A 27,043-nucleotide genomic window follows, 5' to 3' on the forward strand; every position below is an offset into this window, starting at 1 on the left:
GTCTCAGGTCTTACCTTCAAGTCTGTAATCCATTTTGAGTTAATTTTTGTGTATGGTGTAAGGTATGGTCTATTTTCATTTTTTTGCATGTGGCTGTGCAGATTTCCCAACACTATTTGTTGAAGAGAGTTTCGTTTCTCCATTGTACGTTCTTGGCTCTTTTGTCGAAGATTAGCTGTCCGTAGATGTGCGGGTTTATTTCTGGGCTTTCAATTCTATTCCATTGATCTGTGTGTCTGTTTTTGTGCCAGTACCATGCTGTTTTGGTTACTATCGCTTTGTAGTATATTTTGAAATCAGGGAGTGCGATACCTCCAGCTTTGTTCTTTTTTCTCAGGATTCCTTTAGCTATTCAGGGTCTTTTGTTGTTCCATATAAATTTTAGGATTCTCTGTTCTATTTCTGTGAAAAATGTTGTTGGAACTTTGATGGGGATTGCATTGAATCTATAGATTGCTTTAGGAAGTATGGACATCTTAACTATGTTAATTCTTCCAATCCAAGAGCACGGAATATCTTTCCATTTCTTTGTGTCTTCCTCAATTTCTTTCAGCAATGTTTTATAGTTTTCTGTGTACAGATCTTTCACCTCTTTGGTTAAGTTTATTCCTAGGTATTTTATTCTTTTTGTTGCAATTGTAAATGGGATGGTATTCTTAATTTCTCGTTCTGCTACTTTGTTGGTAGTGTATAGAAATGCAACTGATTTTTGTATGTTGATTTTGTATACTGCAACTTTACCATATTCATTTATTACTTCTAAAAGTTTTCTGGTGGATTCTTTAGGGTTTTCTATATATAAAATCATGCCATCTGCAAATAGTGACAGTTTCAATTCTTCCTTTCCAATTTGGATCCCATTTATTTCTTTTTCTTGCCTGATTGCTCTGGCTAGGACTTCCAATACTGTGTTAAATAGGAGTGGTGACAGTGGGCATCCTTGTCTGGTTCCTGTTCTTAGAGGGTTAGGTTTCAGTTTTCACCATTGAGGATGATATTAGCTGTGGGTTTCTCATATATGGTCTTTATTATGTTGAGGTACTTTCCTACTATCCCCATTTTATTCAGAGTTTTTATCATAAATGGATGCTGTATCTTGTCAAATGCTTTCTCTGCATCTATTGAGATGATCATGTGATTTTTATTCTTCATTTTGTTAATGTGGTGTATCACATTGATTGATTTGCGGATGTTGAACCATCCCTGCATCCCTGGAATAAATCCCACTTGATCATGGTGTATAATCTTTTTAATGTATTGCTGTATGCGATTTGCTAGTATTTTGTCGAGGATTTTTGCATCGATGTTCATCAGTGATATTGGCCTGTAATTTTCTTTTTTTGTGTTGTCCTTGTCTGGTTTTGGTATCAGGGTAATGTCAGCTTTGTAGAATGAGTCAGGGAGCTCCTGTGCCGCCTCAATTTTTGGAAGAGTTTGAGAAGGGTAGGTATTAAGTCTTCTTTAAATGTTTGGTAGAATTTACCAGGGAAGCTGTCTGGTCCTGGACTTTTATTTTTGGGGAGGTTTTTGATTACTGTTTCGATCTCCTTACTGGTGATTGGTCTATTCAAATTCTCTATTTCTTCTTGATCCAGTTTTGGAAGGTTGTATGATTCTAAGAATTTATCCATTTCTTCCAGATTGTCGAATTAGTTGGCATATAGCTTTTCATAGTATTTTCTTATAATCTTTTGTATTTCTGAGGTGTCCGTTGTAATTTCTTCTCTTTCGTTTCTGATTTTACTTATTTGAGCCTTCTCTCTTTTTTTCTTGGTGAGTCTAGCTAAAGGTTTGTCAATTTTGTTTATCTTTTCAAAGAACCATCTCTTCGTTTTATTAATTTTTTCTATTTTTTTTTTTTAGTCTCTATTTCATTTATTTCTGCTCTGATTTTTATTATTTCTCTTCTTCTACTGATTTTGGGCTTTTTTGTTCTTCTTTTTCCAGTTCCTTTAGGTGCATTGTTAGATTGTTTATTTGAGATTTTTCTTGTTTGTTGAGATAGGCCTCTATTGCTATAAACTTCCCTCTTAGAACTGCTTTTGCTGTATCCCATAAATTCTGGCATGTCATATTTTCATTTTCATTTGTCTCCAAGTATTTTTCGATTTCTCCTTTGATTTCTTCATTGACCCAATCATTGCTCAGTAGCATTTTGTTTAATCTCCACATATTTGTGGCTTTTCTGATTTTCTTCCTATAGTTGGTTTCTAATTTCATACCATTGTGGTCAGAAAAGATGCTTGGTATTATTTCAGTCTTCTTAAATTTATGGAGACTTGTTTTGTGGCCTAATATGTGATCAATCCTGGAGAATGTTCCATGTACTTTTGTAAAGAATGTGTATTTTTCAATTTTTGGAAGGAATGTTCTATATATATCTACTAGGCCCATCTCTTCTAGTGTGTCATTTAAAGCCAATATTTCCTTATTGATCTTCTGTTTGGATGATTTATCCATTGGTGTAAGTGGAGTGTTAAAGTCCCCTACTATTATTGTCTTACTGTCTATTTCTCTTTTTATGTCTGTTAATAATTGCTTTATATATTTATGTGCTCCTGCATTGGGTGCTTAGATATTTACAAGTGTTATGTCCTCTTGCTGGATCATTTCCTTGATCATTATGTAGTGCTCTTCTTTGTCTATTTTTACAGTTTTTGTTCTAAAGTCTATTTTGTCTGATATGAGTAATGCTACCCCAGCTTTCTTTTCATTGCCATTTGCGTGGAGCATCTTTTTCCATCCCTTTACTTTCAGTTTGTGAGTGTCTTTAGGTCTGAAGTGTGTCTCTTGTATGCAGCATATATATGGGTCTTATTTTTAATCCAATCAGCCACCATGTGCCTTTTAATTGGAGCATTTAGTCCATTAATGTTTAAAGTAGCAATTGATGAGTATGTACTTATTGCCATTTTTTAAACTTTTTTTCTTGGTGTTTTAGTAGTTCTTCTCTGTTCCTTCCTTTTTCTCTTTCTCTCTTCTCTTGTGGTTTGATGACTTCTTTAGTATTATGTTTGGGTTCCTTTCTCTCACTTTTTTGTGTATTTATTATAGGTTTCTGGTTTGTGATTACCATGGGGTTCATATATAGTTACCTATGTATATAGCCGTCTATATTATGTTGATAGTCTCTTTAATTAGACCTGTCTGAAAGCTCTACTCTTTAACTCCCCTCCTCCCACATTTTATGTTTTTGATACCATATCTAACCCTCTTTTTTGTGCATTTGTATCCATTACCCTCTTATCATGGAAATAGATAATTTTTCCTATTTGTGGTCTTCTCTTTTCCCCTTAGATAAGTCCCCTTAGCATTTCTTGTAGTACTACTTTCTTGATGACAAACTCCTTTAATTTTTGCTTGTCTGGGAAACTTTTTATCTCTCCTTACATTTTGAATGATAACCTTGCTGGGTACAGTATTCTTGGCTGTAGTTTTTTTCCTTTTAGCACTTTAAATATATCACGCCACTCTCTTCTAGCCTGTAAGGTTTCTGCTGAGAAGTCAGCTGATAGCCTTATGGGGTTTCCTTTGTATGTAACTTGTCTCTCTCTTGTGGCTTTTAGGATTCTCTCTATCTTTAATTCTGGACATTTTAATTATGATGTGTCTTGGTGTGGGCCTCTTTGGATTTACCTTGTTTGGTGCTCTCTGTGCTTCCTGTACCTGGATGTCTGTTTCCTTCCTTAGGTTAGGGAAGTTTTCATCTATTATTTCTTCAAATAGATTCTCTGCCCCTTTGTCTCACTCTTCTCTGTCTGGGACACCTATAACATGGATGTTAGTGCGCTTGATGTTGTCCCAGAGGTCCCTTAGACTGTCTTCACTCTTTTTAATTCTTTTTTCTTTTATCTGTTCAGCTTGGGTGATTTCTTCTAGTCTTTTGTCCAGCTTGCAATTCCGTTCTTCTGTATCTTCTACTCTGCTTTTGAGTCCCTCTAGTGAATTTTTCATTTCCAGTATTGTATTCTTCATTTCTGATTGGTTCTTTTTTATATCTTCCATTTCTTTGTTGATGATCTCACTAAGTTCATCCATTCTTCTCCCAAGATCAGTGAGCATCCTTAACACTCTTTTTTTGAACTCTCTGTTGGGTAAGTTGCTCATTTCTGTTTCACGTAGTTCCTTTTCTGGGGTTTTCTCCTGTTCCCTTACTTGGAACGTATTCCTTTGCCTCCTCATTTTGCCTCTTTCCTTGTGCTTATGTCTATGTATTAGGTAGGTTGGCTACATCTCCTGCTCTCAGAGAGGTGACTTCATATAAGTGATGCCTTAGTAGGCCTGGCAGTATGCTTCCCTCTCCTCTCCAGTTGCAAATGTTCCAGGAGTAACCCCTGTGTGGGCTACGTGTGTCCTTCTGTTGTGGCGGGGTTGTTCTTCCCGTAGGTGCCCAGGGAGGCTGAGCTGTGCCCCCGGCCAGCTATTGTAATGCTCAGCTGCATCTAGATGTTGTGGGCCCTTCAGTCTCTTTATCAGGTGTGGGGTGTCGCAGCATAGTTGGCTGCAAAGTCTAATAGCACATTCCTGTTGCTGCATTTCCATTAAGAGAGTAGGCCCCCAGCGTGGCAGCTTGTTAGGCTCAGGGGCTTACAATTGCTATAAGCCTCTAGCCTTTAGGTCCCTTGTCAACTCTCTGAAGATTGCAGGCTGGTGGGGGGGCCTCAGGGACGGGAGCACCCAATTGTTTCAGGCTTTGGAAGGTGGGGCCAACCCCCTATGTCACTCTTTGAGAAGCACAAGTCTTCTGCAGCTGACAAGCCCCACTGCGTACTGGTCCACACACACAGTCAATACAGTCCTGCCCTGTGCGTGTGCCCCAACCTCCTGAAGTGGACCAGGTCTCTCCAAGGTGGGAGCCCCACACTTTCCACCACCACCCCACACTCTCCACCTACACCTTGCACACACCCTGCACTACAGAGACAGACCCAGTCACCAGGCTGTGGAGAATCCAGACAGCTCCCTTAGCAGGTCCACAAGTTGCCTGAGGGCTTGTTGCTGGGTGGGGCCAGTCCCTAGAGTGGGCTGCTTGCCTTGGCTGAGCTGGATTAAATCAGTGCTCTAGTGGGTAGGGCAGACACTGGGCTAGCAGGCTCCAGGGAGAACTCCAATGGCATCTGCCAGAGTCTGTGTCAGCACGCCCACACCAGGCCACAACAATGGCCGCCAATGTCACAGTCCCTGGAGAGGTCTCACCTCTCACTGAGATGCACTCAGAGCCTATCGAGTCTCTTTTCCCCAAAGGGCTGTGCACCTTTCTTTCTGCTGATTTTAGGTTGCTTTCTGAAATGGGTGAGTTTGTGCTTGTGCCCTTTAAGAGCCAGTTTTAATTTCTTTGTGAGCCAGCGTTTCTGGGGGTGCTCCCCAATGTTTTAGTAGCCAGCAAAGTCAGATATTATGCCACTCGTCTGCATTGTGCTGGGTCCAAAAAATGCCTACAGCAGAGGCACTCCCCGGCTCAGGGCCCAGCTCCTCCAGGGAGGCTGCGGACCTTTGGGCTGCTCCCAGGCGGCCATGAAGCTCTGTGGCTTGTGAAGGCGGCGTTTTTTCTCTCCGGAAGGGAATTTCTGCCTCTTCTATCTCAATTAGGATTGTCATTTGTTGCAGGAGGTCCTCTTATCCAGTTTTCAGTTCTCTCTCAGGGGTAATTTTTCCAAGAGTAGTTGTAAAGTGGCTGTGTCCGTGGGAGGAAGTGAGTTCAGAGTCTGTTTACACTGCCATCTTGACTTCCTATATGGAGTCTGTTATTGCTATTTAATTACTGATATGATCAATTAGACAAGATGTCACCAAATTTTTTCTGTAAGGGCCAGATGGCAAATATTTTTGGCTTTGTGGACCATCTCTATCTCAAGCAGTCAACTCCGCCATTGTAGCATGAAAACAGTCAGAGACAATATGTAAATTAATGAGTCTGGCTGTGTTTCAATGAAACTTATCTATCAAAGACTAGTTAGCAGGTCAGACTCTGGCCTGTGAGCTGTAGTTTGCTGACTCTTGAATTAGACCAACACAACATATTAGCTTATGCATGCCACCTAAACTTAAGTGTCATTAAGACAGGGACATCATCTGTCCTACTTACTCTTTCACCTGCAGAGTTTTGCGTAGCACCTAAAAGACAGGAGGAGTTAAAATTTGATGTTTAAAAGCAAATGTGTATACAGTATAAAACAATTTCTAATAATTCTCCTAATTGTTGTTTCATATTAAACTTGATTTCTATCAATAGCTATGCTTTAGAAACATACTAAAAAATTTCAACCAATTTTATTTTATTTTATTTTTTTATATAATTTTTTGTTTTTTAATTTTTATTTATTTATTTATTTTCCCCTAAAGCCCCAGTAGATAGTTGTATGTCATAGCTACACATCCTTCTAGTTGCTGTATGTGGGACACGGCCTCAGCATGGCCGGAGAAGCGGTGCGTCGGTGCGTGCCCAGGATCCGAACCCGGGCCGCCAGCAGTGGAGCGTGTGCACTTAACCGCTAAGCCATGGGGCCGGCCCTCAACCAATTTTATTATAGTTTTCAGAAGCAGGATACATGTCCCAATATTTGACATAATTTCTAGTGGCATATACCTTAGATCATCCTGTCTTTCTTATAAACATTTTTTAAAGAATGTTTCTAAAATAGAAAACCACAACAATCCTTTTTAGCTTATGTCCTACTCACTAAAGCTCTCTAATGTACAAGAGCAATCTCCTCAGTATATAAGCCATGGAGAACATTCATATACATTCTGCTCATCTATTGTCTTAAAACATAGTATACATAATAAGGATAGTCCAAAATATCAAATTGAAAAATGTGGCCATATATGCAGATGATCGGAGTCAGCTAGAGATAATTTCAAAGGGAAATGAGAACAGAGGGGACAGTTACACAGGAAAGAAAGAGCAATATAGGAAAATAAAAGCCAAAAATTATAAATGTTGAAAATAAAGTACAAGGAAAATAAAAGCAAAAAATATGTCAATAATTCTTTGGTTAGGATGAAGAGTAAATTGAGATGTTAAACAAATCAAATGGATTCGTGAGGTATAGTGCTAAATCAGTACTGTAAAAAAAGGATAGATAATCAAAAGTATAACAAATTATGTTGCCATATGTTCCTCGAGAAGACAGGCATAGTATTTGGCAAACATATAAATAAAATAGCAGCGCTCTAACTGAAGTTCTTTGGTGAGATAATTAGAAATTCCAACACGAATATTGAATGAAAGAAAAATACAAGAAATAATATAAGAGCAGCTAACAGAATGAAAACAGAAAGAAACTCTAGAGAGATAGAAAGCTATTAACTCAGTGAAAGCATAAAAGATTGTGTGTATATATTTAGATTTTAAGTTTCCTAAAGAATCTATTGATACCTAATATAGTGTTTGTACACAGAACATGAACTACTTCTGCTTGAGAAATATAAAAGCAAATATATCAATTAGGATTGATTAAGCTGCAAATAACAGAAACAGAAACTATCGTGTCTTAACCACATGTAAGTTTAGATTTCACATAAGTAGTCCCATTTGTAGGTAGCCCAGGGCTGGGCAGCCATCCAGTGGAGTCACTGAGATACAGACTCCATGTTACTCCTTACTCATGGGTATAAGATGGTTGCTTCATCTCCAAACATTGATTATATGCCCCAGGTTGAAAGTGGATTCTAAATGGTGACATTTGCTAGCTGGGTTTGTTATTTTTTAGCATGAAAAAAAACTTGCTTTCAAGAAAATCCATCTGGTAGACTTCAGCTTAGATCTTATTGGTCAGAATTATGTCATACAGCTATACTTAGGAACAAGGAAGCTTTGGGAATTAGGAGAATTTAATAGGACACATTGCAATCCTGAATACAATCATGTCTCTGTTAACAGAGGAAAAAGATAGAATCCATATACGATAGAAAACTAGCAGGGAAAAGGCAAAATGAGATAGATCTATATATTTATACCTATACCTATATCTATTATCCATATGAATATCAAATTTTTCATCTATTATCTATATGTAAAACCTAGTGAAAGCAGGACCATATCTTGTTCATCTTTGAATTCTTTTTTTTTTGAGGAAGATTGGCCCTGAGCTAATGTCTCTTGCCAATCTTCCTCTTTTTCTTCCCAAAGGCCCAGTACATAGTTGCATATCCTAGTTGTATACCCCTTCTAGTTGCTCTGTGTGGGACGCTGCCTCAGCATGGCTTGATGGGCAGGTCCGGGCCCAGGATCCAAACAGGTGAACCCTGGGCCACCAAAGCAGAGCACGCGTACTTAACCTCTATGCCACTGGACTGGCCCCTCATCTTTGAGTACTGTAAGTCATAATAATGCTGTATCCATATGAATGTTTGTTTAATTAATGATGTACAACATCTTAGATTTGGAAAAGACTTCAAAGACCACCTTTTCCTTTTCCTCATTTTACACGAGTCCTGTAAGATTGACATGAGGAAACTGACTTGCTGCAACACACAGCCACTTAGTCTCCTGATTCCCTGCCCCTCTAAATCCAGCTGCATCCTTTTTTTTTTTTTTTTGAACTATGCTCATTTCGCTAAAACAGGAAACTTGCTTGGCAGAGGTAAAAGTACACAGGTACAAGCTAATGTTGAAATACAGCTATCATACATGTCTAGAATAGGGGGTAGTAAGAGCACAGAAAGCATACGCAAGTAATGTCCATAAACATGTAGTAATGGTAACAGTGGTGCATGGGAATCTCTGTGTAACAATAGGAGGACAGAAAATGAAGAAGCGGGTCTCTTCTCCTAAGGGCGCAGGACACATACTCAACAAAAGCAAAGCAATGTGTGTGTAGAAATCTTTTCAGTAATGCTTTCATTTAAATTCATACTTATTTTAAAGTTTGAAAAGATGTGATGTTTTAAATTATACTGATTATTTTAAGCATGTTTAATCTATTTTACAGCAACAAGTCTTCTGTACAACAGACATGCCACACATACAGTTGGACAGAGTAATCCCTAAAACTGACCTAATTCTTGAAGAGTTATTGACAAGAATTCTTTTTGTAATACAGGAGTGTAGTAAATACTTCTTCCCCCCCCTTTTTTTGTTTTTCATTATGACTTTCCACCATTTTATGTGGCTAGGATGATTTTCTCATATAATTGTTCCTCTCAAGATTTTAACTAATACTCAAGGAGTGATATTCAAGAGATGCAATTAAAATAATAATAAAGAATTGCTTTCTAAATGGTGTTCTTGCTTTGTATCTGGCCTCTCTGTATCCATGGCTTCCTAACTTAATCTGGACCAGTTTGTAAATACCATGCTTCTCTATAGGTTTCATGTTGTAATGCACAGTCTCAATTTTATTTATACTGTAAATAAAAATTTTGATTGAGTTTCTCAGCAAGCAAACACGTATTAGTTTCCATCTTGTAATTCCTCTATCAGTTGTCTGCTTCAGTATAGTCATTATGAGGAGAAAAAACAAAATTGTAGCTGCTATGCTTCCTCCACTACTAGGAATTCCTAGATGCTATCAAGCAGTATCAGCAGACAGGAGTCTGGCGTGGCTCACGGAAACCTTATAGCCCACCTGGGTCACAGCTACTTTTGTAACACTTAAACTTGACTCCTCTCCAGCACCGCGATGCAGGATCTGGCAGTAATCTGGCATCAGTCACTTTTGTTTTTTTGTGGTGAGATTGTTTCTGAACCAAATTGATGCCTAGCAGCTGTGAATATCAAATTTTGCATGAGCTTCTGAAAACAAAAGAAATAATTGTAGCACATGCTTCTAAAACCATATAGCCAGCCAGCAGGAGTTTCTGTCATATAGTTACACTTACTTTTAGGTCAAATTGATAAGGTCTGTTTGCTAAATCATCAACAGCTAACATTCCGCTCTTAGAAGGATAGAAATCACAAACCTCCAGCTATCCTTTCCATAGGGATTGCATGTGAAACACTGAGCTATATAGAAAAGTATAAAGAACAAAGTAGTTTGGATCATTCTTAAAGATTATGCTTGTTAAATTACTCTACAAATATTAGGAAAAAAGTCAAATCATGGAAGGTATTAGCTACCTTCCATGATACTAGATAATTTTCATTATTATGCCAAATAAAGAAAGTAACAACATGAACTCGAGTGGACCTCCAGGAGGAGTTCATTTGACCGGCTTTCCCCTCCCTGAAGCTCATCACCGAGGCACTGAATCGGATGCTGGTGTGTGTGTGAGCACAATTCCTTAAGTTCTGATCCCCTGCGGCTTCACATGGCCAGACCCTCAGTTTTGTAAGTGTGGACAATGGTGCATTATTTGTTCAAGACCCTGACATGTGACACTCGGAGATGGAGCCAGTGGAGGGGAGCAGCTGCTGTTTGCTCAGCCATTCCGTCTGCAATCCCTTTTCTCCCTACCCACCGGGGGCAGTGCAGAGTGACTCCATTTAGACAGAAAATGGATCCCTGAGTTTTCAGTAAAAGTAGCTGGAAAGGAAGTGTTCCACATAGGGTGCAAATATTCTGCCAAAGCAACACTAGGGGATATTTTTTGTATCCATTTAACAGCCAACTTATAGGACTCTGTAAATTTTCATAAATGATAACTAACATTTTAAATGTGATAGTTTTTTTGCATTTGTATATTCTAGTTTCACAAAATGTGCTACAAAATAAATTATTTTTGTTTAGAACAAGTCCACATATAAATGCAGTAAAATGTCCATGGAAATGTTGTAACATTTAAGATTAGAGTGTAACTTCATTTTAACTCCTAAAATTTTTCCTTTTTCTTTTTTTTTAGTCAAAACTAGAATCCCACTTTTAAAAGATCAGGTTGATTCCTAAAAACAATAAAAGTACTATTTCTCCATGAGTAATGTGCATTAGCATTTTTTCACTATCGTGCTGAGCTATTTTGATAAGTAGGCTACTTAAGCACGAAAAGATGCTGAATTGAATTTGAACAATGCAAGGAGGAAGAAAGGATGTGAATCTAAAGCAGGCACCACCTGAACACTCTGTCCTTGAACAGAGGAAGAAATAGAATTTCTTATAATCATTCAACCAAAAACCAAAAAGCACAAAAACAGCACAACAAAACAAAAGCCTTTAAGGCTGCATCCTCCTTAACATTTTGCAGTAATTTTCATTATATTTCTAACTAAAATTTCCTGCCAACTGATACTGCTGGCGTTGAATTACCCAAGTTCTAAGACTCCACAATAAAAGGGAGGAGACTTGAAGTCTAGGTCCCTCTCCCTTCAATGATCCCCAACTAATTAGCTGTCTGTCACCTTGAGTATGTTGCTAAATCTTTCAGACCTTCACAACAAAGGTCTAGCTAGTTGATCTTCTGAGGTTCTTTTTAACATAGGATCAATCATTTTATGCTAATTACCCGTAATTTTGTACAACCTGCTCAAAGTAGGTCATTTTTTGTAGTGCAAACTGTATGGCTTGTGAAGTCACTGCTTTCCTTTCACAATATAGTGGTTCCTACATGTATATAATTTTTGCAGATCTATAATTAATTCACTGCTCACTTTACATAAAAGTGCTGTATAAATCAATTCTTTGCAAACAAGAATAATATCTTTGGTAAAGTTCCTTAATCACCATTTTAACTTTTATTTCAGTAGATTTGGATTTTTATCAATGAGGTCAACCCGAAACAAGTTATTCTGGCATATGCCTTAAGGTAGGATGGAGCTCTTAAACTGAATCCTTATATTTCAGACTCAATTACAAAACAATAAAAAATGATTAATTGGTTGGCATGGGTTACAGGTACTACTAATTGGGCAGTTTAGGAACAAATATACAGCACCACGTGCCATTGCTTCCCGGTCACCCTATTTATAAAGGCACACCCTTCACTCTGTTAATGCCTTGCCCTGGTTTAATGTATGACTACGTGACATTTTATTTTATATATATTTATCTGCCTGTAGCTTATGCAAACTCCAAGGGACAGGGACTTTGTCTTATTCTCCACTGCATGCTTACTCTCTAGAGCTAGAAGAACGTCTCTAGAAGAATGCAGTAGTTGCTCCGTAAATGACCTGGGAAGCATGGCTTTGACTTGTGGTCCAAAGGCTGCTTCAAGAACTCAAGCAAACTAATTAGTTTATCTACAGCTAGTAAGTACAAAGTAGAGATAATAACATCCAAAGATTTATATCAACTAATATTTTATTGAATGCTTACTCTGTGCCAGGCCCTGTTCTAATAACTGAGGATACAACAGCAAAAAACACAAATGAGGGCTCTGTCCAAAAGGAGCTTTCATTGAAGTAGAAAAGACAAATTATCAAAAAGAAATTCTTGCATTCTTGAAGTAGCCTGGCTCAATGTTAAATCATTAAACAGTCACTTTCTGGTATCCTGAATGTTCTTATTCCACAGATTCGGTGGTTTAGCAGGCGTCTATAGGGGCTTATTAGGCTGACCCTAGGGCTCCTAAACCAAGACAACCGATGCTGCTGGGGTTAGAGCTGTGCGTCAAAGAAACCTGGGAGAAAGATGGAACCAAGATGCCAATATGGATGTGAACAGAAGAAAAGCATGTGGAGAGGGGGTCAAAGATGAATACACTTGGTTTTAGAGTCCAGATTTTGGAGAAAGAAGAATGAGGTTAAGCAAGCTGGGATGAAATCAGTGGGGAGGGTCGAAAGGGCTGTTGAGAGGTATTACAGGTCAGCCTGAGCATAATATTTAGGAGGAACAGTCAGGCTCCAAGGGCCGTAAGGATGACAGAGAGGAATTCCTCAGGAACCTAATTAGCATATATTTTGACATTACTTATAAGCAATGATTTGGCATATTAACACAATATAGTATTTTATAAAAAGCACAGGTTTGGGACTCAGAAGATGTAGGTTTTAGTTTATTTAGTTTCTGATCTTCCATAAATCATGTAACTTACTTAGATCTTAGGTCTCTTATTTTAAAATAAAGGGTTATAATGTTATGTGGAATCCTCTATCTTATTCTACGAGTCATCCCCTTATCTTATAATGACCTATGTTATTCATTTTGAAAAGAAATGATTTCCCATAATTTAAAATATATCTTGAATAAAATCTCACATTTATGAAATCTTAAGACATATCTAATAAATTTTGTAGTTGACATTTTCGCACATGACAACAAAGACACTCTCAATAAACTAAATCTAAGTGTGTTTAGTTAGGAAAAAATGGAGTCGAGAAAGACAGTTTTAGTTAGTGAATTAATTTTATGGATTTTACAGAGTACACAGATTTTTTTTGGCATGAGAGTGTGATCATACAGGGTGCTTAATTTTTAAGGTAAAATTATTTTAACTCACTTCAGCGAAAGCTGTTCATTCCAACTCTTTCTAAGTCAATAGGATAATATCAAACATTAACTTCCACGCAGCATAGATCTCAGTCCTATTTACAGTTAAATCAGTCTACCTATCCTGCTTTCAACCGTTCTCCATCAGTGCCTATTATTTCATGGAAATGTCAGGAACCAAATCTTAATGCTTTCAGGTACTCCATATTTTGTGTTTGATTCCTTCTTTTTTATACCTATGACAATTTTATAGATCTTACTCAAGATGACTCAGAGGAAGAACTTTATTTCCTTCAAAAACATAATTTTCAATTCGGGCTAAGTGGAATCATTCATCAACTTCGACTCTTTAGTTAAAATCTCCTTTATCTATCCTGCAAAGAGAACCAGTATATTTCTCCATGAAATCAAATCCTGTTTCTCAGTGGTTGGTAAGGGATAGAGAATTTGCAAGTCCGGAGGGTCATTGGAACCGTATAGATGCAGCTCTAGATTTCCAAAGCCCAGCCCCCAGGTGGCTTTTTCTACTTATTTCTGCCACCAGCCTACTGTTCCCTCCAGGACTAACAGGGACATAAATGACATAAAACTAATAATTGGAAAAAAATAGCTATTCCTAAAGAATAGTGGGGTTAACTACCAAAAAACTGAACCTAGAACACAGCATGTAACTAGATTATTAGCCTAAATATGGAGCTTTATAATCTTAAACTTGATTTCTCCCATAGGGTGCTATCCTGCCCAACTCCAGTAGGATGCTAGCCTCCCTTGTATGCTAAAAGTCTTATGAGACGTTTAAAACTTGACCAGTTCCTCAAAATCTAGAGACAAGAGAAAGTCTCAGAAAGAGAAATAGGTTCCCTTCACCATGTGCATAAGACCTGAATTGTATGTTTCCATTTCCTGACTCAACACTTGACATCGATTGGTTGACATAAAGAATAGTCCCCTTCTTCGTGGTAGACTCTAACTTATTGCCAAGGATTATAACCCTACTTCATGGAGTCAAAAGTATAATTCTCGCAAAATTATTTACAATAAATACAATATCAAGAGCGACGTATGGAATAAGGTGGGACGTAATATGATTTTCATATCCTTAATAAGATTTAATTCTTGAAAAAGCAATACTGCAAAAAAGATAGACCAATGAAAGCTATTCTGAAAGCCAGAGCTGGTATTCAAAACTATTTTAAGAAATGGAACTATAATGGATGCCTGGCTACAATTACCATTTTATAGAATTTTAATTTGATTTCTACTTGAATGATCCTTTTGAAGGAAAACTCTGTCTTCTTGTTTTAGTTCTGTATTCTTTCTTTGAGAATACTGTTTAACTTTATATTGTTAAACCACTAAAATAATGCCCTAATCTTCAACTTTGTAATGATGATGATATTTTTTTTTTGTTGTGAGTACTTTTCCTGTGATATATTTATATCTAACTTTAATCTACTTTCAGTTTCTACTCATATAAAAGTGTTTAATATTAATTGGATTATTTGATTCCTTTACCTTCAATATAATAAAAATGTAATAATTCATGTCTTTCACCCTGCAATTTGCTTTCATTTTGTCTGTTCCTTGTTTCTTTATTTCATCTTTCTTGATTTATTTTGGATTAATCAAGTATTTTTATTCTACTTTTCTCCTTGAATTAGCCTTTTAGTAATCTATTCTTGTGTCATTCTTTTAGTGATTTCTATACTACAGTATAGTTCCCTGACCCGTTACAATCTACCTTAAATAAATATTTTTTACCACTGTCTGAAACATGCAATAACCTTAACAGGCTTTAATTTCATGCATTGTCTCTTGCCCTCTTGCCCTTTGGGCTGTCATAGCCATTTATTTTATTGCTGCCTAAGTTATAATGCCGTAAGACATTGTTCTATTGTATTTTTTATTGTATCCATTTATTGAAGCATAAAGTCTTCTGATCTTAGGTTTTCACCTTGATTTTATACACATAAACACACACCCAAACTCACACATATGCATACTTGTATATATATAGAGAGAGAGAGAGATGCTTTTGTGTTCATCAGTAATTCGTTCTTTGTAATTGCTGCGCAGTGTTCCATTCTATGGATATACCTCAATTTTTATCCATTCTTCTGTTAATGAGCTTTCTGTTTGGGGCTATTCTAAACATTTGATAAAAGCATTCATATTCATGTCTTTTTATGGACATATTTACTCATTTTTCATTGATATATGCTCAGAAATGAAATTGCTAAGTCATAAGGTAGGTAAACTTTAGCTTTAGGAGAAAAATGCCAAACTTTTCAATAGTACATATACCATTTTTATACTCACACCAGCAATGGGACAGTTTTAGTTGTTCCACGTTCTTGTCAAAATGTGGTTTTAGCAGTTCTGGTGGGAGTGTAATAGTATTTCATTATATTTTCAATCTGCGTTTCTGTATTAGTTTTCTATTGTTGCTCTAACAAATTACTGCACAGTTAATCGTTTAAAAAAAACACAGTTTGGTATAATATAGTTTTGTAGGTTAGCAGTCTGACATGGTCTTACTGGACTTAAATCAAGGTGTTGGCTGCACTCCTTTTGCGAGTATCCAGGGAACAATCGGTTTCTTTGCCTTTTCCAGATTCTGGAGGCACCCAGATTCCTGACTCATGACCCTTTCCTTCCTCTTCAAAGCGAGCAGCTTTACACCTTTCTGAACATTCTTCTGCAGTCACATCTCTCACTCACTGGCTCACCATGGCCGTCCTGAGGTTCCATGTTTCCTTCTGGATTCATTTACCTTCAGCCAGAGTAACTTCTCTCAATATTTCTTCTGCTGCAGATCTTTTGGTGATGAATTGCCTGAGCTTTGGTTTGCATAAAAACATTTATTTTACTTTAGTTTTTGAAGGATATTTTTGCTGGCTAGAGAATTTGAGGCTAGTACTTTATTATTCTGTCTCTCAGCATTTTAATGCTATTGTCCCATTTTCTTAGGCTTTCACTCTTTTTGTTGAAAATCAATTATCACTTATTATTGATCCTTTGAGGTTGTTTCTTTTTTCTCTAGCTGCTTTTTTTTTCTCTTTTTCAATTGGTTTTAGCAGTTTGACTATAACATATCTAGAGTTTGCTTTCTTTGTAGTTATTCTGTTTGAGGTTTGCAGAACTCCTGGATTCATGGGATGACAAATGCCTTCCATCAATTTTGAAAAATTCTCTGTATTTATTCCTTCAAATATTGTTTCTGTCCCATTTTCTTTCTTTTCTTCTTCTGGAACCCCAATTAAGTATATGATAGACCATTTGACTGAGTCCCATATCATATCTCTTAGGCTCAGTTCTTTCCAGCTTTTTCTCTGTGTTTTAGTTAGAACATTTTCTTACCACTTAATATATTTACTAATTCTATCTTCTGTTTTGTTTAGTCTCCTTTCAAACCTTTCCACGGAGTTCTTAATTTACGTGCTGGATTTTTCAGTTCTATGATGTCCACTTGTTTTTGTTTTTTGTATAGATCTCGTTTGTTTGTTAAAATTCTCAATATTTTCATCTATTTTGTACATATTTTCCTCTATTTTTAAAATTAAATAATCATGACATATTTTAAAGCATTTAACTGTTAAATCCGACATCTAGATTACTTATGGAGCTGCTTTTCTTTTTAAATCTTTCTCCTAATTATCAGTCACCTTTTCCTGGTTCTTCCCCTTTCCACAAATTTTTGTTAAAAATACAAGAACTATAGAGCTTCAGATGACATGTGATTTATTTCCTAGAATAGTTATTTACATTGAATTCTCCTTCTATCTTTCCTGTATATAGAAACGATGGGCTACAGATCGTGAAAAGTTCACTGAGTTAAATGGATAAACTCTAATTACAAGGTATGCAATGCATGCCTCTGTCTATCTTAGAGTCATATTGCTATTTAAAAACTTTTGAAGAAAATCAGGACCAAAGGAACTTCAAAACTCTAGTCAGTGAGGATAGGAAAAAACTGAGATACTACTAGGAATCTCAGATTCCACTAGGATAAGAAAATAGTACACACTTAGGAAGAAACTTATGATAAGAGCCATTCTATATCAGGGAATGTCATTAATGAGTTACCTTAGTTAACTACAAAAATGTAGTTAACACTTGTATGGAAGAATCACAAATCCAGACCTCCCCTAGTTCCCCTAGTTCTCATACTTCTCATTTATAAAGGCTATAGGGATGCAACAGTCATGTAAGATTTCTGTGTTTGGGATTTTCTTTTTCATTAATCAATTATTATTATTATTTTTTTAGTTAAGGAATACTTGAACATTTTTAACATTTTTCATGCTTAAAAAACTTTTTTCTTAGTCAAGTTGCTGATCTTTAATGTGTCTTAGTTTTCTTATCTGTAAAATGAGAGAAATTAAACTATAAAAATTTAGACCTTTGGTTTGGAGTATATGTTATTTCTAATGATGTGTCAAAATGAGGTGCTTGATACAACTCAAATTTAAATCTAAACTCACCCACAGCCTACTCTACTTGACAACCTTCAATATCATACTATTTTTGATAATTAGTTGGTTTCCAGAAGCTGGTGGTGTGGAATTCTATGGGCAAATCTCATTTTTATGGTGGGGATCATATTCCAAATGAGCGCGCCTTTGCATTGCTCTGAGAATTTCGACGTTCCTGAACACACACTTCAAACCAAAAACTGAATCCCAGAATGCTTTTAGTTTTTGACTATATTTCAAATGCTGTATTTCTAACCTTTGAGTTGACGCAACACCCTCTAAATATACTCCTTTTACTTTTAGGCTATACTTCCCTGACACCCAATTGTTTGCCAAACTGCTGTTTTGTTTCTTCTTAAGTGACTCATGCCTTCACTCAGCCTTAAGGCCATTAACTGTACGAGTGTTTTTGTAATAAGCTATTATTTGCACTCCATTAGAATTAGTTATAAAGATCATATATCTCTCCTCTCCCCTTGAATTTGGCAAGTTGGTTCTTCAAAGCAAGCTTAACATTAATGCTTCTTGTGAGCTGGATCATCTTACAGTGGTAAATCTCCATGATTGTTGTGAGACAAGAGATAATATTTATTAACTTAACACATTTATGGCTTTTCTTCCTATATACGGATGTGAATTTCATCTCTGTGCCTTTGGCTTTTCACTCTACTACCCTCCCACTGTTCTGTAAGAGAAGGTCTGTTCTTGCCAGCCTAAGTCCCAAGCTTTTGATGACAGAAAATAGAAACCATAAGCAAGGAAAGATAAGATAAAAGTAAGAGTTGGAAAGATTATAATAGTATTATTTGTTGCGATATTTTTCAGGCCTTCATTTATTGCAGAACATGAGAATAGAAAACAAAGAATAAAAGAAATAAAGTTTTGTTCTTTCAAAACAAAGAATAGAGAAAGTAAACCAAACAAAAACAACAATCACAAAAAATTCAACGAAAATCCAGAGACTTTTAACTTTATTCAAGTCAAAAAAGAACTGAGGCAGAGAATATGAGAAAGTGAGCAGCAAATGTGAGGATTTGGAGGATGTGAGAAATTTCAGGTGTGTGAGAGAGTGGAAATGGAGAGAAAATGGGATTTTAAGAACTTTCATTTTGGGTTATGAATTGGATATCTTTTAATATTTTTATGTAAATGCACTTCAAGATTTTTTTTGGGGGGTGGGGGGAAGATTAGCCCTGAGCTAACATCTGTTGCCAATCCCCGTCTTTTTGCTGAGGAAGATTGGCCCTGAGCTAACATCCCTGCCCAGCTTCCTCTACTTTACATGGGACGCTGCCACAGCATGGCTTGACAAGTGGTGCGTCCGTGTGCACCTGGGATCCGAACCTGCGGACCCTGAGCCGCTGAAGTGGAGTGCACGAACTTAACCACTACGCCATTGGGCTGGCCCCTCAAGATTTTTAATTAACTATTGTTGGCCACTTGATTATGTTTTTAATTCTGTCACTAAAATGAGCCTGAGCCACAGGGGAGTCCATCTGGAGTCCTCTATGACTTGAAAATTTCACCACTGCTTTGCCCATTGGCAAATTCAGTGAGTATGTTTATCTTTCTGTCCTCATGTTTCTTGATCTCCTGACAGAATTTGGCAGAATTCACCACTCCCTCCTTCAGGAGCACTGTCCTCTCTCAGATCCTATAACACCACTTCCTTCTAGTTGTTCTTCCAACTCTCTGGCCACTCTACCATTGAGCCCATCCCCTCTCCTAATATAGCAGTCCCTCAGGACTCAAACCCAGGTCTTTTCTCGTCCTCTGCACACCCTCTCCTGTGCTGAGCTCTCCTAATCTTGTTGCTTTAGAGATCATCTGCAGTTTGATGATCCCCAAATTTATGTCTGCAGTCCAGACTCAGATAATTATATACTTGAAAATTTCCTTGGATGTTGGACTAGGGTCTCAGAATTAAAATTTTAAAACTGAATTTCTGTTTTTACTCTTAAAGCCTCATCTACTGTGTTTTAGCAAATGGCACTACCATCCCTTCAGTTCCAAAATCTATATTCCTAGGAATTGTTCTTCTTTCTTCTTTTTACTCTGATCCCCACATCCAATCCAACAAGTCCTGTCAATTCTTCCTCTGAAATATATCTTATATCTGTACACTTCTTTCTGTTTTCCCCCACACGACCCTCATCACCTCTTCATATCTACATTATTCCTTGATTACTCTTATTCAACTCATTCTCCAAACAATTATGGAATATTATTTTTTTAAAAAACACACATTGGACCATATGTATCCTAGTAAAGTTTTTCAATGGCTTCCTATTTTCTTTCAGAGAATATCTGAATTTCTAATATTGGCATACAGGACCCTGATTGATCTGGCCCATCTTAATTTGTCCAGTCTCCTATCGTTTTTCCTCTCTTCACATTCCAACTACATGGACCTCATTTACCTCTTAAAATGTGCTGGCATTTCTCTTGTTAGAGCCTTTGGACATATAGGTTTTGCTCTCACAAAAGCTTTTATTTCAATTAACTACCATTAGACAATTTTCAAATTACTGGATGCAGGTGAAATATCACCCCTGTTGGAGACTTTCTTTGATCACTTTTAGTAAAAATAATCTCCTTCTATTACTCTTTCAGGAGAATCTATGTCCTTCATGGCATTTGGGCATTTACAACTGATTTATTGATTGCTTACTGTCTGCTTTGGTTGCTTATTATCTTCATTGAGTGGCATGCTCCAAAAGGGAAGGGAATTTGTTTTACTTACCAAGTGCACTGCTTGGCATAAAGAAGGCATTCAATAAATACTAGATAAATGAATAACTTTTTTTTTTTTTTTTTTTTGCTGAAGAAGATTCACCCTGAGCTAACATCTGTTGCCAATCTTCCTCTTTTTGCTTGAGGAAGATTCACCCTGAGCTAACATTTGTGCCAGTCTTCCTCTATTTTTTGCGTAGGTTGCTGCCTCAGCATTGCTACTGATGAGTGGTGTAGGTCTGTGCCCAGGCTCTGAACGTGGGCCCTTGAAGCAGAGCTCACCGAACCTAACCACTAGGCCATGGGCCCAGCCCCTGAATAACTTTTTAAAAAAGAATTTATTTCCTTTGGTCTACATTGGATTATTTGCTGGTCTTCCACACATAGCTTTTTAGAATAGATATTTCTTTAACAGCACAGTCTTTTACAAAATAACTAATTAATTACTCCTATAACTACTACAACCACTTATTTAATGTAAACTCTCTTCTAGCCACTGCTTGAAGCTCTTCTCCATGCTCTATGTCATTAATTGTTGTACTATTTCTATCTCCATATAATTAAAAAATAAATTAAAGCTTAGAAAGGTTAAGTTCATAACCTTCTTGAGTCGAATTAGGAAAGCAGAGTTCCATAATGCCATAAAGTTTCATAGTATTCGCCCTTCTCATCTCTGAGGCAAGCCACTAGCCAAGTCATTATCCCGGGATCGTGGTGACTAAATTCTTCCATTTCTCTTGATGGACTCTTGTGGCATTCAACTGTGGAGCTCATCACTCCCTCCCATAAGAGTCTGCATCCAAGGATCAAGAGGACATAAAAACAGTCTTTGGTGTCCAAATTTTTCCATTCTTCATAACATATATATGAATTGAGGCTCACTCGTTTATCATTTAAGTCTCTTTGATAACCTCTGATTTCCTGGAGGGGAAAAATAAAAAATAAGGGCTAATTCTACCACTTATCAAAAGCTAAAGTTAATATTCTTACTTCACAATGATTAATGTGTCTAGTGAGCCATTCAACATTCTCTAGTCAACACATTTTTGTTATGTAAAAATGTTGTTTTGTCCTTTTGGAAAATGGAAAGGCCATCTGGGAAGGATTAGTTTCATTGTTTGGCACTCTGGCATTTTCTCTCATCTGATGACAAGAATTTAACCTGAAGTGAGTTTCGTTTGTCCTGAGCAGGCAGTGGTTAGTCCTGCTGATCCTGGGAGAGAGGAAGAATCTTTGTTAATATTTCCATCTTTCCTTGTGCTGAGTAGCACCTGATTGAATCTAGCAGCTGCCGACTATCACAGTAAGATAAAGCTCGTGATCAGTAAAGCAACCCTGAGGAATTCTTGTAAAATAAACAAGGTGTGTATATAGCCACACTTATTTAATCAATAAATTAATTAAATTCAAAATAACATTTAACAAACTCTTTAAAAAAAAATGCACCAAACATTTTTGAAATGTTTAACTAAATCCTTAATATGGGAGTTGGAAACTGAGTTCTTCCTTGATTTCAATGAAATCACTTCATCCTCTTTTCTACAATATATCACTGATAAACTAGGGAGAGGTAATGTTTCTTTTAAATAAGTCGAAACGGAGATTATGAAAGTAATTAAGATATTTTGAGTTTCTCAATGGTTTTTTTTTTTTATAATTTTATTTATTTATTTTTCCTCCCAAAGCCCCAGTAGATAGTTGTTTGTCATAGCTGCACATCCTTCTAGTTGCTGTACGTGGGACATGACCTCAGCATGGCCGGAGAAGCGGTGCGTCGGTGCACGCCCGGGATCCGAACCCGGGCCTCCAGCAGCGGAGCGCGTGCACTTAACCGCTAAGCCACGGGGCCAGCCCCTCTCAATGGTTTTTAAGGATCAGATTTTAGATTTAGTCATATCCTGTGTAGGAGCTAATCTCTATAGACAAGCCAAACCTTCCAGTATTCATTTCCTTGTGTGCCTGCCCTCTACTGCCTGAAGTCTGGGATGACTATGTAACTTTTTTTTTTTAACCAATACAATATGGAGAAAATGATACTGTGTAATTTCCAAGGCCAGGACACAAGAAGCCTTGAATCTTCTGCCTAGGTCCCTTAGAATACTCGCTTTGGAGAATTTAGCTATTGAGATGTAATAATTCTTACAACCCTGAAGCTGTCACGCTGTGAGGAAGGACAAGCTAGTCACCTGGAAAGGCCACTTAGAAAGAGAAATGCCTGCCTGGCCAGTCACCAACTCTTCTGGGTATCCCAGCTCTGCTCCAGACAGTGAAGAAGACAACTTGGGTGAGTGCAGTACAACCTTGAAACAATTGCAGCCACACCCTCCAGCTGGGTGTAACTCCATGAGAGACCCCTAGTGAGAACCATCCAGCTGAGCCCAGTTGACCCTCCCTACTGTGAAAGATAAAAATAAATTGTTGTGTAAGCTTCTACATTTGAGATGGTTTATTATACAAAAATAGATAACTGGAACACCTTGATACTACACGTGAAGGTGAAAATAGTTTTTAAGAAACCATTTGTTGCAAATAGTTGTAAGTGAATAAATAGTGATTGGAAATGTATCTCATTCTATCTAAAATTACACATTTTTGGGTTCTTTTTTTTTTTAAACTTTTTTTTCCCCCAAAGCCCCACTAGACTAGATAGTTGTATGTCATTGCTGCATATCCTTCTAGTTGCTGTATGTGGGACGCGGCCTCAGCATGGCCGGAGAAGTGGTGCGTCGGTGTGCACCCGGGATCTGAACCCGGGCCGCCAGCAATGAAGAGCGTGCACTTAACCACTAAGCTACGGGGCCGGCCCTGCATTTTTGGTTTCTTGATAATGAGGTACAGATGGAATATATGCATGCAGTGTGGGGAGGAACAAAGACATAAAATTAAATGTTATTTTATAAATAATTTAAAAATCTATTAAAAATATTAAGACTCAGGAGTTATAAAAGAAAAGCTATTGAATTTTCACTCCGCTAGGCTGCTACAGAAAGAAGCATTTTCTTATGCCTTTCCTTTTCTATTTAAAAGTTTGTGAGAGGCTATTTGATTTACAGCTGGGAGACATCCTTAAATAAATGCACCTGAATATCAAGAATGAGCCGATGCCCTTTAGCATTCACTGTTTCTAAGAGCACAGGTAACTATGGCAGCACAATAGCAGATTACGCATTCCTCTATGGAGGCATTGCACACATGGTCTTGAAAGAAAAATTCTCTTCTGTTCAGGATAAATTTTCTTACACAAAATAACAAGTAATAAGAGAGAATTCAAGGCCCATAATATAATGTTACATTTCTCCTGATGAGTAATAAATCTGCATAAAGATTTCAGCATAAATAAAAAATTAAGTATACGTGATGGAATAGGTTTTAAGACAAATTTTATTGAATTCAACTTTAAAAGCATTTTAAAGAAAGCTAATCTATTTTTATACTTAAAATAAACCTATTAGTGTCCCAAAGATATGTAATTCCTATGTAATATTATTTTAACTCTATAAAATTATTTCAAAATCTCTCAGTGTCTATACTGTTAGATTTATAACAGCTGTTAACATGTTCGTATTGAAAGTGGTGGGTTGGCTTAAAATTGAAGACATATTCCAAATTCCAATGAGTATTTCAATATGTGACAAATATTTTCTTAGGATTTTGGCTGATGGGTTGAGAAAATTCTGATTCTGAAATCAAGTATAATTTGTTGATTTTCAACAGTTGTTTCTTTTACTCTACTTGGCTTTCTGCTTCTAACACAAGAACAGATGATGTGGATATAAAATGATTTTTTTCAGAAGTGAAAGCTTCACAAATTTATTTTTAAAGGTATGTTCAGAATCTATGACCTTAATACACTCACAGAACAGTGTTCCCACAATGACAAACAATATTTCTTCGTAGACACTGTTTGGAATTAACTTCAGAACAAGACTGGCCTTGAAGAAAACAATGCTTTATTGTTACAACTAATACTCCGGACTAACCACACTTAAAACTCTGTAGTTTATAAAATAACCCACAAACCAAAACAAACCAAACCAACAACAAACAACTAACCATAATAAAAAACAAAAAAGAGCTCTAGCTCTGAATCCCTATTCTGGTAGAGTAAACCTGTGTTTCTGCTGAGCTAATCAAACTCTTTAAACATTTACAAAGCCATTTCTTTGTTATAAGGAATATATATAGAAATTAAGTAAGTACATTTTCAGAGCTTGCCCCAGAGTTATCAGAAAAGAAATAGTTCTTTTGTAAAAACTGCAGTACACATAATCAAAAGGCATTACTAACGTCCTCAGATATGTTTCTAAGGGTTTTATATTTATCCAATCATGCTGAAAATATCCCCTTACCTAGTAACTGACTCGAGTTTACTCTTGTCTGCTATTATGAATGTTTTGTGTCCCCAATTATAACTGCAAAAATCCATCTTTATGCAACACATAAGTCCAGTAAAAGCTACTCCTGCAATAATGATGAAAAAAGATAATGTGAGGTGGAGACATGCCCTTAATGAGTCTTTTTCAGTCTTCTAGATGTTCTTGCCTCAGTATAAATGTGGACTGTGCATAACATTGTGATGTGAACAGCAAAAGAGAATCAATCTCTCTTGCTGGTTTGGAAGGACAAGAAGCTATCCCGTCTTGCTGACACGTAGACTATAAGCTTCACTATTTTCATAGTTCTTACAGAGGAGTGTGATACATTTGTGAAGGTTTGGATAAGATTCATATTTAAAAATCTTTCAAGCTCTCTTGAGGCAGATAAAGATTCAATTCAAGACATTGCAGTATATTGCAAATGACTAGTACCAAGCCATACTTCTTGTATTAGAAGTTCTTTGAGTCATATTGGAAAGGCTATTATCATCAAGAGTACCCTCCCCTTAGACTATTCTCCTCTGAAGAGATGTCAAGATAGTTTTAAAATCTCAGAATTGCCAAAAGAGATGGTACACTCTGGTCTTGGATGTGTTGTTCTATGTGGTCCAAGGAATCAGAATTCCTCACTGTCTTTCAAATTTTTGTGTGGACACACTCACTGCTTAAGACTTAATGTTGAGTATCTGGAAACAGTTATGTTACCAACTTTAGAAAAAAGGTACAAAAAAAAGTAAGTTCAAGGATGACTATACAGATTGCTAAGAAACTACTAGACTCCCATATAAATGTCGAAGAATTTAGCTTCTATGTAGTTCCATTTTTTATACCACATTGTTTTTACAAGGTAAGCCATTAGCACCTCAACAATTTCTAGCATTTGGTGGATAATCCGAGTGCCCTACACCAAGTCAAATGGAAGCAATGGTAGTAACAAATAGCCCTTCAATCTTTGAATCATTTTCTCTTACAGTGATTACTGTTATACAGGATACTTTGCCCTTCAGGGAAATTAAACACAATATTCTTTGGGTCAATGTGAAGAAAAGTCTCATTCTCTCCTGAAACAAACAAAACTATGACCCTCAAGAGAAATATGGAACAATTTATGACAAATTACAAAACCCACAAAGGTGCCACAATAAAGTCTCTCAATGCCTCAATTTAATTAGGACAGAAAATTAATTTAATCATATTGTGGGTCTTTTGAAGGTGCATTTATGACCAATATATTTAGTCTCTGTTCTAATTACAAATTTACAAGTATAATGAGAGCACATTAATTCTGTTACAGAAATATTCCATCTGTTTCAACATTACAATTTTTGGAATTATTTAGATAATTGGATCTTTGGTGAGAATATACTTTATTGTTCTAAAAACTACATTAGGTTAAATCTATTCAAACTCCCTGCCTTAGCACTAAATAGGACAGTGGTTGAAGGCACACGCTGGCAAAGACAACCATATTTCAAGTCTCAATTCTACCATTCTCTAGCTGTGTAATCTCAGGAAATTGCTGAACTTCTCTGTTTCCTCATTTGTAAAATGGAAATAATAAAATCCTAACTACTTGGCATATAGTGAGAGTGCACTAAGTAATAGCTAGTATTACTATACACTCAAAGAAAGACACTAATGATGAGCAACACCTATCAGCACTCATGTTTTCCTTAGTATTAAATCATTTAAAAATTAATGATATTTTGCTACAATTATTAAAAGAAAACCTTGTGGACAGTAGGTGCACAAATCAAAGCAATTGTGCTATTACAAATAACTTAAACTTTGGATGTCTGATTAAGATAACAGTCTGACCTCTACACAAGGGAACAATGTATTATAAACTATAGTATAATGCACAGTGCTGTTTCCAAATCTTGTGATTCATTTTCAAATCTCAATGGGACCTATATAGAAAAAATAATTCGTCCACTCTAGTACAGTATTTAGCACTGAATAGATGCTCAAATGTTGGTTGGATGTAGGAAGGAGAAAAGGAAGGGAGGAAAGAAGGAAGGAAAGATGGAAGGAAGGAAGGAAGGAAGGACAGTAACCTCAGACTTTGCAGTTATGTCTTTAGACTAACAAGTTCCCTGACACCGGAGGAACATAAATGTGTGTACTGGTCTGATTTTCTGTGATCCGTTGTCAATAT

Source organism: Ceratotherium simum, chromosome 12, assembly GCF_057802395.1.
Source record: "Ceratotherium simum simum isolate JZ-2026a chromosome 12, ASM5780239v1, whole genome shotgun sequence".
NCBI lineage: Eukaryota > Metazoa > Chordata > Mammalia > Perissodactyla > Rhinocerotidae > Ceratotherium > Ceratotherium simum.